The sequence below is a fragment of the Hirundo rustica genome, chromosome 17 (genome assembly GCF_015227805.2).
Source record: "Hirundo rustica isolate bHirRus1 chromosome 17, bHirRus1.pri.v3, whole genome shotgun sequence".
NCBI lineage: Eukaryota > Metazoa > Chordata > Aves > Passeriformes > Hirundinidae > Hirundo > Hirundo rustica.
Genome location: NC_053466.1, coordinates 9,584,307 through 9,593,896, shown reverse-complemented (window position 1 = coordinate 9,593,896; position 9,590 = coordinate 9,584,307). Strand labels below are relative to the sequence as shown.

Here is a 9,590-nt window from a genome sequence, read left to right as displayed (position 1 = left end):
CAGGCTCCAGCCCCTCTCCGTGCTTTCACGGGTCCTGGCAGCACTCAGGGCAAACTCACTCCAGTGAATTTGGGGGAGAGGACAGAGAGAAATCTCCCAAGTGTGATAAACACAGTTGCCAAGCACTGGTCAGGATACACACAGAATAATGCGTGGGAATTTTAATTTACCAGCCCGGTGGGACTTTGGTAAGTAAATCAAATTTCCCTACCCTGACCCAAATAAATGTCCTGGAGTGGAAATAACAGACTGCCTTTGACTGAAATCACCATGTGCTCTTTCCAAGGGGATATCAGTGAGCAACCCTGGCTTCTCTGGACCCCTTACAGCATCCCACTCTTCTCCCTGAGTTCCGTGGGGACCCATTCCCGTTGGGCCTAATCCAAATTCCACCAAAGCTGGGGGTAACCTCCGTCTGGTTCACGAATTTTCAACAATTCCTCAGCCATTAAAATGCTGGGAGGGATGGGGTGGGCAGAGCCCGAACCTTTCTGATCCTCCTCAGGAAAATCCTCGTCCACATTCCAGGCCCAGTTCCTGAAATGCTCCTCCATTTAGGAGCACACAGAGGAGCAATCCCCAGGAAAGCAATCCTCACACACCAGCCCCCAACCTCTCCCTCCTCTTCCTCCCATGGTAGGATACCTTTGGGGCCACGTTCTCATTAGGATTTTCCCTCTTGCTCCTTTCCATGTTGTCTGGAGCCACCAAACCACAAAGCTGCAGCAGAATTATTTCTTCTCCTCTCCTCCCTGTCCAACCAAGCTCCTCCCTGGTGCTTCTGGAGGGAACACTTCATTTCTCTCCGGGGTTTAGGAGGATGACCAATGCCTGTTCAAAAATGATGGCTGAGGTCCCAGGGATAAAATTTTCCGCCTGTTGTTACCACAGGTATCCTTTGAAATCTCCAGGAGCTCTGGGGGTTTCAGGGCCCTCGGTGAGGCCGAGAATTAAGGAATTGAAGTGGTTTCCTCTGCGCTGTGTGGAGAGCTCAGCTGGCCCATGTGGGGCTGGAGTCCCCTGGCACTGGCAGGGGCTGCCGAGGGGTCATTGTCTCAGTTCAGGCTCCGTGACGCTGACACCAGCAACAGCTGTCGGCCGCTCTCGTGCCCTTGATCGATAACGCCCCAATCTCGGCGTTCGATGGCATCAATTATTTATCTCTAATTGGATTGGATTCTTCCTTGGTCCCGCTGAATCAATTAATGAGGGTTTGCCACCAGAGCTCCTGGTGCCCTCCAGAGGGGCTTGACACAGCAGCACCAGTGGGAACTGGGGCGGGGAAGGTTGGGAGGAGCGGAAGGGAAATCTCCTGGGGCTCCTTTCCTTGCAGGACCGGCTGAGGGCCGTGGTGGCAGGCAGCTGAGCTGGGAGAGCGCTGCACAAAACCTTTGTCCTCACTGCAAGACCTCTCCTTGAAAACTGGAGCTCCTGGAGATCCTTGTGGAATGGGGAGAAGTCTGAAGTCACGCAATCCCAGAATGGTTTGGGATGGGAGGGATCTCAAAGGGAACTCATCCCACTCCCTGCCGTGGCAGGGACACCTTCCACTGTCCCAGGCTGCTCCAAGCCCCAGTGTCCAGCCTGGCCTTGGACACTGCCAGGGATCCAGGGGCAGCCACAGCCTCTCTGGGCACCCTGTGCCAGGCCCTGCCCACCCTGCCAGGGAACAATTCCTGCCCAATCTCCCATCCAGCCCTGCCCTCTGGCTCTGGGAAGCCGTTCCCTGTGTCCTGTCACTCCAGGCTCTGGTAAAAAGTCCCTCCCCACCTTTTCTTTGTAGACTCCCTTCAAGTCCTGGAAGTCAGCATTGTCCACTGTGCATTTCCACCACTTTCCCCTTCTGCCTGTGAAAATTCTCCACCCCTGCTGTTATAACCCCCAGCCCCTTTTCCAGGGCAGTAGCCTTCGCTCCTGTAACTGAAGGATCCCTGCCAGGATACTCTCCCACGGACGCACAGTTGGGCAGCAGGGATCCAGCAGCTGCCTTTGATAATGAAGGATCTTTGGGAACTTAAATGTTCTCCTTCTGAGCTCTGACAATATTTAAGCATGTGTTAACAGTTTAAAGAAGCAACCCACTAGAGGAAGTCTCATTTGTCAGGAGCAGTTGCTCGAAATTTCATCATAACTGAATTAAGGCAGCCCAGAACGGAGCGGGTTAGAGCGAAGACAGGAGCACTGATGGATGGTTCACACCAGCTGCTGAAACGGTCCTTTGAAAGCTCCTCGAGCTGAGGTTCTGCAGATCAGCAGGCCTGGCTCCTGAGGGAAGCAGGGCAGCTCCAGGAAGGCTGGATGGGATTTCTGAACCCTCGTGCAGAGCCGCACATCAGCACGACGCCTGCCAGCAACGCTCCTCATCCTCCACCTCATCCTTGGGAAATCAAAGCGCGGCTGCCACGGGTCGCGGTGGCTGGGGAGGCTCAGAAATCACCTTCAGACTTTGGATAGACAAAACCCCACCATGGCAGGTCCAGGAGATCCTCACAGTTCAGAGCCTGTTCTGCGTTTTTAGCCCCAAGGCCATGAGATACCTTTGGAGCCCTGATGTTCCTGATCCCTTGTTCTCTGGGTGACTGAAATTGCTGGGAAAAGTCAAGGGATGGTCCTAAAGAAGGGTCTAAACCTTGCTGTAACTGCTGCACCTCAGAATCAGCAAATTCTGCTGCAAGGAGGTTTTCCTCCAGCCTGTAAACCAGGAGGGCCATGGAGTTTGGCTGCTCAGCAGGTCAGGCAGGAAACAAAATCAGGAAATCACTCCTGAAGTTATCCACGAGTTTAGTTCACCTGCCCGAGGAAGATGAGAAGAAAGTTGAGGGCTTTTGGGGGCAGCTGGCGCAGGGCAGGTCCCGGTGTAAGGCAGGACAAAAGGCGGAGAGTTCCTTCATCTCTCTGGATTGGTTATGAATCGAAGATTTTTCTGCATGGAGACCGAGACCATGGCTGCATGGAGACCGAGAATCTTTGAGAGCCTCAAAATGCAGGAAACGGGATCTTCATTCCATGGCACGGAAGTGAAGCTGTGACATGGGTTAAACCTGATGTGCCATGCAAAGAGCTGTGCCAGGACAGGAAGAGACCCCTTGGAACAGGCAGGAACAAAGGAAGAGCCTCAGCCAAGCCCCCTGGGTGGGCAGGGCTGGCACCTGCTGCTCTCAGCGGCCCCTGTCCCCGGCAGCTCCATCCAGGGCTGCCCGCGGGGTCACGGCCCATCAGCGCCGAGCCACCCCCGGCAGGGGAAGGACATGATTCTCCCTTTTGGGGGGAGTACGCTCTCTGTGCCATCCTGAAGCGCTTTAGCACCCTCAGCAGCCTTCCCCACGCTGATTTCCAGCAGATGTGGTGCTAATGAATAACACTGTAATCTCAGTGCCTTAATATAGTGCTGGGGGGTGATAAGTCAGAAATTGCTGTCATCATCGGGGCGAGGACGATCTGGTCATTGTTCAGAACTGTCCTCCTCTGATGATTACATCAAGGGCAATGCATTTTCTCCCATCTACTCCCACTCTGCTTCCAAATTTAAAGCTATTCCGGCATCAGACACTTCTATTTTTCTAAGGGCTTAATAAGAGGCCGGGATGCAGATGTTCAGATAAAGCCCTGACAAATTGCAAGCGGAGGAGCCACATGAAACATGACCAATGATGGGATGCAGGGCAGGAAAGGGCCCCAGCAGCAGCTCTGCTAAAGCAGCTGCCACCTCCACGTGCCCCACGGTGGAGAGGGCAGGAGAGATGGCTCAGAGCCCAGGCAAATATTGCCACTCAGAGCTGAGAGCTGGAGATTAAACACAGGACTTGGGTGAGGGGATGTCCTGGTTCCTACTCTGGCATCTGGGATATGAGCACACTGAGAGCACAGGGTCTCATCAGCAGGGCAGGCAAGCCCCAGGAGAAGCTCCCTGTTTGGGCAGGGTGGGCATCACGATGGAGCTGTGGAGCTCCCGCCTTTGGAAATGTCGGGAAGGGATGCTCCAGGCAGCTCTCACTGTCAGCCCTGCCAGGGTGGGCCTGGGGACACCACAAGGCCCAGCTGAGCTTTGTAAGCCCCATCCTGCTTTTAAGGGGTCTAAGGAACATTCCAGGTGACCCACAGAATCCCGGGATTTTTGTGATCCTAAAGCGCTCGGGGGTCATCACGTCCAACCATTCCCCAGCACTAAGGCCGCCACTAATCCTTGTCCCCAAGAGCCACATCCACACAGCTTTTAAATCCCTGCCACCCCAGCACTGCCCTGGGCAGCCTGGCCAGTGCCTGACCACCCTTTCAGGGCAGAAATATTTCCTAATATCCAATGTGAGTGTGCTCAGGAAGGGAACAAGGGGACCGGAATGGGACAATGAATGACAGCCCGAGCATGGGGAGGGGAGAAGGGATGAGACACCAGAGGAAGCTTCTCCTCAGAGAGAGGATAAGGGGTGGGAAGGCAGCCTGGGAGCAACAAAACTTCTCACAGTTCTGCTCTGGAAGAAGAGTGGGCAAGCTGGGGGCAGAGCAGGAGAGAGGGCAGGGGTGAAGTGCCAGGTGTGAAATCATTCAGGCAAAAGGAAACATCCCAACACCAGTCCTGGTGACTGCAGGCAGCTGCATCTCTCGGGACATTTAATTCCAGCACCTGGAGAAGCACGTAGGCTGGGAGGGACCTCTGGAGATCTCTAGTCCAACACCTGCCAGCTTCCAACATCCCCATTTCATCCACCCAGAGAGCCTCAGGAGGAGGAAATTCACCTGTGAGGAGCTCAAAGGGAAATATCCTCTTCTGCATCTTCATTTCTGCATCATCACACCAAGTCCTGAGCCCAGATTAACCCTCTTTCCAAACTCCAGGGTGATTCTGGAGCCAGCTGTTAAAGTCTCCCTGTCCAGGGAATGGTCACAGCCCCACGTCTGGCAGAGGCCAGGAAGAGCTGGGACAACACTCTCAGGGACACGGTGGGATTGCTGGCTTGTCCTGTGCAGAGCCAGGAGTTGGATTGCAGAGATCCTCGTGGGTCCCTTCCCATTTAGGATATTGCATGATTCCATGCTGGCAGAGCTGGTAAAGGCAGGATGGATGGATGGAGGAGCCAGCAAACACAGCTTAAAAATGCCTCTGTTACCTGAGGACAAAAGTGGAGATCCAGCTAACTCCCCCAGTCCTGGGGAAATGCTGGCTGTGCTCCCTTCTCCCGGGCTCTGCAGGACAGCTAAATCCCATCCTAAGCTTATGAAATATCACCTGCCCTTTATGCCTGGATCTGCTGGATTTGCTGACGGCCAGAGCCGGCATCTCCGTGGCTCCTCTTCCCAACCCCGTGGTCTTTGGAGCTGGAAAAGCCCTGCTGGAGCAGATGGAAACGCGGGGCTAAATCAATCTCGCTTGCTTGGTGTCAAATGTAATAAAAAGGGGGCCCAGAGCCCGAGCCTGAGGCTGTAAATATTCCGCCAGCACCGAGCCTGCTCAGGCATCCCTCCCGCATCCCTCCCCTGCCCTGCCGGCTCCCGCCGCTGGGACCGGGCTGTCACTGCGCCTCGCCGAGCCAGCCGTTCCGGAGGAGCTGATTTAACGAGCTTTAATCCCGCAGATAGTCTGGCAAGGGCGAGATGGCTGGAGGGAAAGGCGGGGGAAATAGGATCGTCTTTGCTTTTGCCCGAGAAAAAGGGAGGGAGGGATGGATGTTCGATACCGAGAGAGGAGGGGAGAGCCTGGCAGCTCCCGGCCCTGCCTTGGAACAGCATGGGAAGCGCCACCAGAAGCAGCTAATGATTTCAGCTTAACGAACGGCTTCGTTATATACCAGGGGATAAAGAGCCAGACGCGTCACACGCTGTCCCAGCTCCTGTCTCGCTCCCAGGGCGGTTTTCCAGCAGTTTCTGCATTCCAAGCCTTACCTGCTGCCAGCTCCAAGCTCGTCCTTCACTTCCATTCTCCATCTTCACCTCCCTTGTCCCGGACCAAATCCGTCCCAGCTCAGAAGCCGCCGGTGGCCAGCAGGGAGGGAGCTCTGGGGCGCTCAGCCAGGTTTTGGGATATCCCAGCTCAGCTCCCTGGGCTCCCACAAACGCCTGCTGAGGTTGGGAGGGCCAGGCCTGCTCCAGCAGCTCCAGGATGGGGATGGCATCCATGGAGGGACAGCCCAGCTCCATGGCTGGAGGCTCTGGGCCGTCTCAGCATCCAGGATGGGAGAAAAAGGCTCCTCCGTTGGGAATAGAGGCTGCAGTTCCAGGTGGGATGCAGGTTTTGCAGCAAACTCTCCCAAAATGAGTTGTTGCAGCAAAGAGTTTCATCTCCAAGTAAAGGGGAAAAAAAAAAAAAAGTCTTGTGGAAAACCCTGGGATTTTTATCTAGAACGGATTTTGGTTTTGGTTGTTCAAAGTTTCCCTGGCAGACCCACCAGGGAAAGGGGATGAGGATGACACTGCCCAGTTCTGTCACCTCAGTTACTCAGCAGAGGGGTTCAGGGCTGGGGGACCCTGGGTGGGTAAAGCAGGGAGAGACAGAGACTCCAGAGCTCCGCTGCACGGGCACTCCTTCCCAGCTCCCCAATAGCTCCCTGCCCTCCTTGTGCTGCCTGAAATCCCACAGGCAGAACTTCCCAGGCAGCCTCCTCTCCCAGGGACCCATCCTGCACCCCTGGGAGCCAGAGGAGCCAGAACCAACCCCGGTCTGCCAGAGGAGGGGAACACTCTCCCTCTCCTGCCCTCCCTCCTCACCCTCCAGTGCCGGCTCCAGAGCTCAGACTCCTGCCGTGGCTTACCCAAATCCTGCAAATCCCTGGCTGCAAATGGTGCTCAGAGCCAGGAGCTGCTCCATCTCCAGCCCAGGAAGAGGAGGAATCACAGCCGTCCTCCTCCTCTCCCCTTTCCAGCTCCTTTCCCCCATCCCAGCTCCCCCGCAGCCGTGGCAGAGCTCCAGGGCTGGGATGCTCCACACGTGCCTCCGGCACCCTCCCATCATTATCCTGCCCGTAATTAGGGAGGGAGCAGGGAGAGGGGACGTCCCAAATCACACCATCCCTATTGCTTTGTGTTAAAACACCCCAGGACACGCTGCAGTAAACACAGACAAGCAGCTGGGTGAAAACGTGATCCCCGCGAGCTGCTTGGGGCAGGAACGATCTCAGCAGAGCTCTCCCTGATACTCACCCCTCCCTCTGCTTCCCTGGAAGAAAAGGGAAACCCTGAGCCAGCGCCTCCTGATCTGCGGTGCTCAGTGACAGAGATCACAGTCCTTAGGGGAGCTGGTCTGAGACACGCATGGCAAGGCGGGCTCAGCCCCAGGTTCGACCTCCAGCTCCAGGAAAATGATATTCCAGGCTACAACAGGTCTTCTTCCAGAGCCTAAGAACCCGTTAGCGCCTGGACACACACGGGTTGCTCATGGAGTGGGATAAAGAGGAACCAGCATCTCCTGCTGCTGCAGGAAAACCTGCAGCCCCCAGAAACAAACACCTGTGCTGCCTCCACGAGGGTTTTTCCCTGGCCCCAGACATTGGCACAGCTTTGAATTCCTAGAAGCGATGCTGCTTTGTCAGCCAAAGGGCTGGAAAGCAGGAATTCGACTTCTAAAGGGCTGCTAAAACAGGAGTTTGACTTGATCTCTGTTGTTCCTCAATCAAATCCTTGAGTTTCAATCAACCAACTTAAATTAAGATTATTTCTGAAATATTTACAGCTTTGCGTTGTGATTTCAGAAGCCCTTTTGTAGCCAGAAACTGAACACCAATCTGGCTGAAAACCAGTATATCCAAAATGTGAATGTTTGAGATTTTCCTCACCATCTTTCTTATTCTTCCCACCAGGGAGAAAACATTCTCTAGAATCAAAACCCTGCCCTGCCGTGCTGGTGAAGAGTGAGTGTTTTCACTTGATGCTCACCTTCAGGATTTCCATTCCACGGCATTCAATTTTATCTTAAGACCCTTTTTGGAGTTTTCAGTTGGCCATGTGGCTTCAGAATGAAAGCCATGAGCTCCCCTGAGCCACTGTGTGCCCTCTAGTAGAAACTTTTATAACCATCCTGTGGAGGAAGCTGGCCTGAGGTTCCCCTCCCTCCGTCCCACTCCAAGCTGTCCAGCTCTTCCAAGGCAGTTTCCCCTGCCTGTGTGCATGAACTTACAGGGAATTGGGAGAATAACATCCTAAAAATCGTTCTTCCAACCTCCCCTTATTCCTCCCCGCACCCTTTTCCTGCTGCTCTGTGCGGGCAGGGCCTTTCCACACCACCTGTCCCAGCTTCCCAACTGCTCGTGCTCCAAATATCTTCCTGTTGGCTTTTTTTTTTTTTTTTTTTTTTTTTTTCCCCTTAATGGAAATTAATGGAAATGAAGAGATTCCCCCCACTCCTTTCTCTTAAAGGAAGTAAAAAAGAACTAAAATTTCCCTGAGTGGTGAAACCCTGGGCTGTGACGCCCCGCAGCAGGAGCAAGGCCAACGTTTTGGGACTCCCTCCATCCCTCCCCAGCTCCCAAGGAGCCGGGCCGCGGGTGCCGAGCGCCACGGGCCGCTCCGTGCCGGCCTCTGGAAGCCCATTACTGTTTTATGGAGGTCACCCTCACCTAATTATGCCACTGTTCCTCCCAGCCCCGGCCTGACCCCGCGCGATCCTGGAGCGGATTAACAAGTCCTGGGCGCTTGGGCGCGCGGTGCGCGGCTGCTCGGGCCCAGGGCCGCCGGCAGCTCCGCGTTCTCCTGACCTCGGCCGTTTTTTTCCGTGGCCAGGCCTTGGAGGACCTGTTGAATGGGGCTTTCATTGGGCTGACCCCCGGGGTCAGCTGTGTTCGGAGCGTGAAATATGGCAGCGGCCGGACAGGAGGGAAGAGATAAACTCCGCTGAGGAGCCTTAACAGGCCAATGAGCCGTGACTAATGATGATTGGGGTTTGTCTTTCCAGGCCGTAATTTATTGGGCTGCTGACCACTTAGTGCACTCCTCGGGGAGTTAACTCCTTCGGGGGCTGCCGGGCGTCGCGGCCCGGGGTTCCGCCACTCAGGGCAGTTTTAGTGGGAAGCGTTTTAAAAGAAAGGAGTGGGGGGGGGAACGTCTTCATTTCCATTCGTTTCCATTCAGAAAACAAACAAACAAAAACCCAAAACCAAAAAACAACCCCCCCCAAAAAAACACCAAAAAATCCTAAAAACACATACACACAAAAAAACCCCCAACAAAACAAACAAACAGATTTAAAAAAACCCAACCAAAAAAACCAAACAAACAACCCCCCCAAACAAACAAACAAACAAACAAACCCCCAAGCAAACAACCAAAAAACCAAACCAAACCAAAAAACCAAACCAAACGAAAAAAACCCCACCAAACAGGAAGATATTTGGAGCACGAGCAGTGGGAAGCTGGGACAGGTGGTGTGGAAAGGCCCTGCCCGCACAGAGCAGCAGGAAAAGGGTGTGGGGAGGAATAAGGGGAGGTTGGAAGAATGATTTTTAGGATGTTATTCTCCCAATTCCCTGTAAGTTCATGCACACAGACACGGGAAACTGCCTTGGAAGAGCTGGACAGCTTGGAGTGGGACGGAGGGAGGGGAACCTCAGGCCAGCTTCCTCCACAGGATGGTTATAAAAGTTTGGACTGGAGGTTTATCTGCTCCT

General features: G+C 54.4%; 1 long non-coding RNA gene across 1 annotated transcript; it reads right to left on the bottom strand.

Annotated features, from left to right (window-relative positions):
- Positions 1–2,950: 2,950 nt before the first annotated feature.
- LOC120760566 (uncharacterized) lies at positions 2,951–6,861 on the bottom strand. The gene is made up of 4 exons (XR_005703402.2): positions 6,744–6,861; positions 5,878–6,273; positions 5,225–5,327; positions 2,951–5,105 (listed from the first exon to the last, which is right to left on the bottom strand). It is a non-coding gene; the product is annotated as an uncharacterized LOC120760566 (long non-coding RNA).
- Between the last annotated feature and the right edge of the window lie 2,729 nt (positions 6,862–9,590).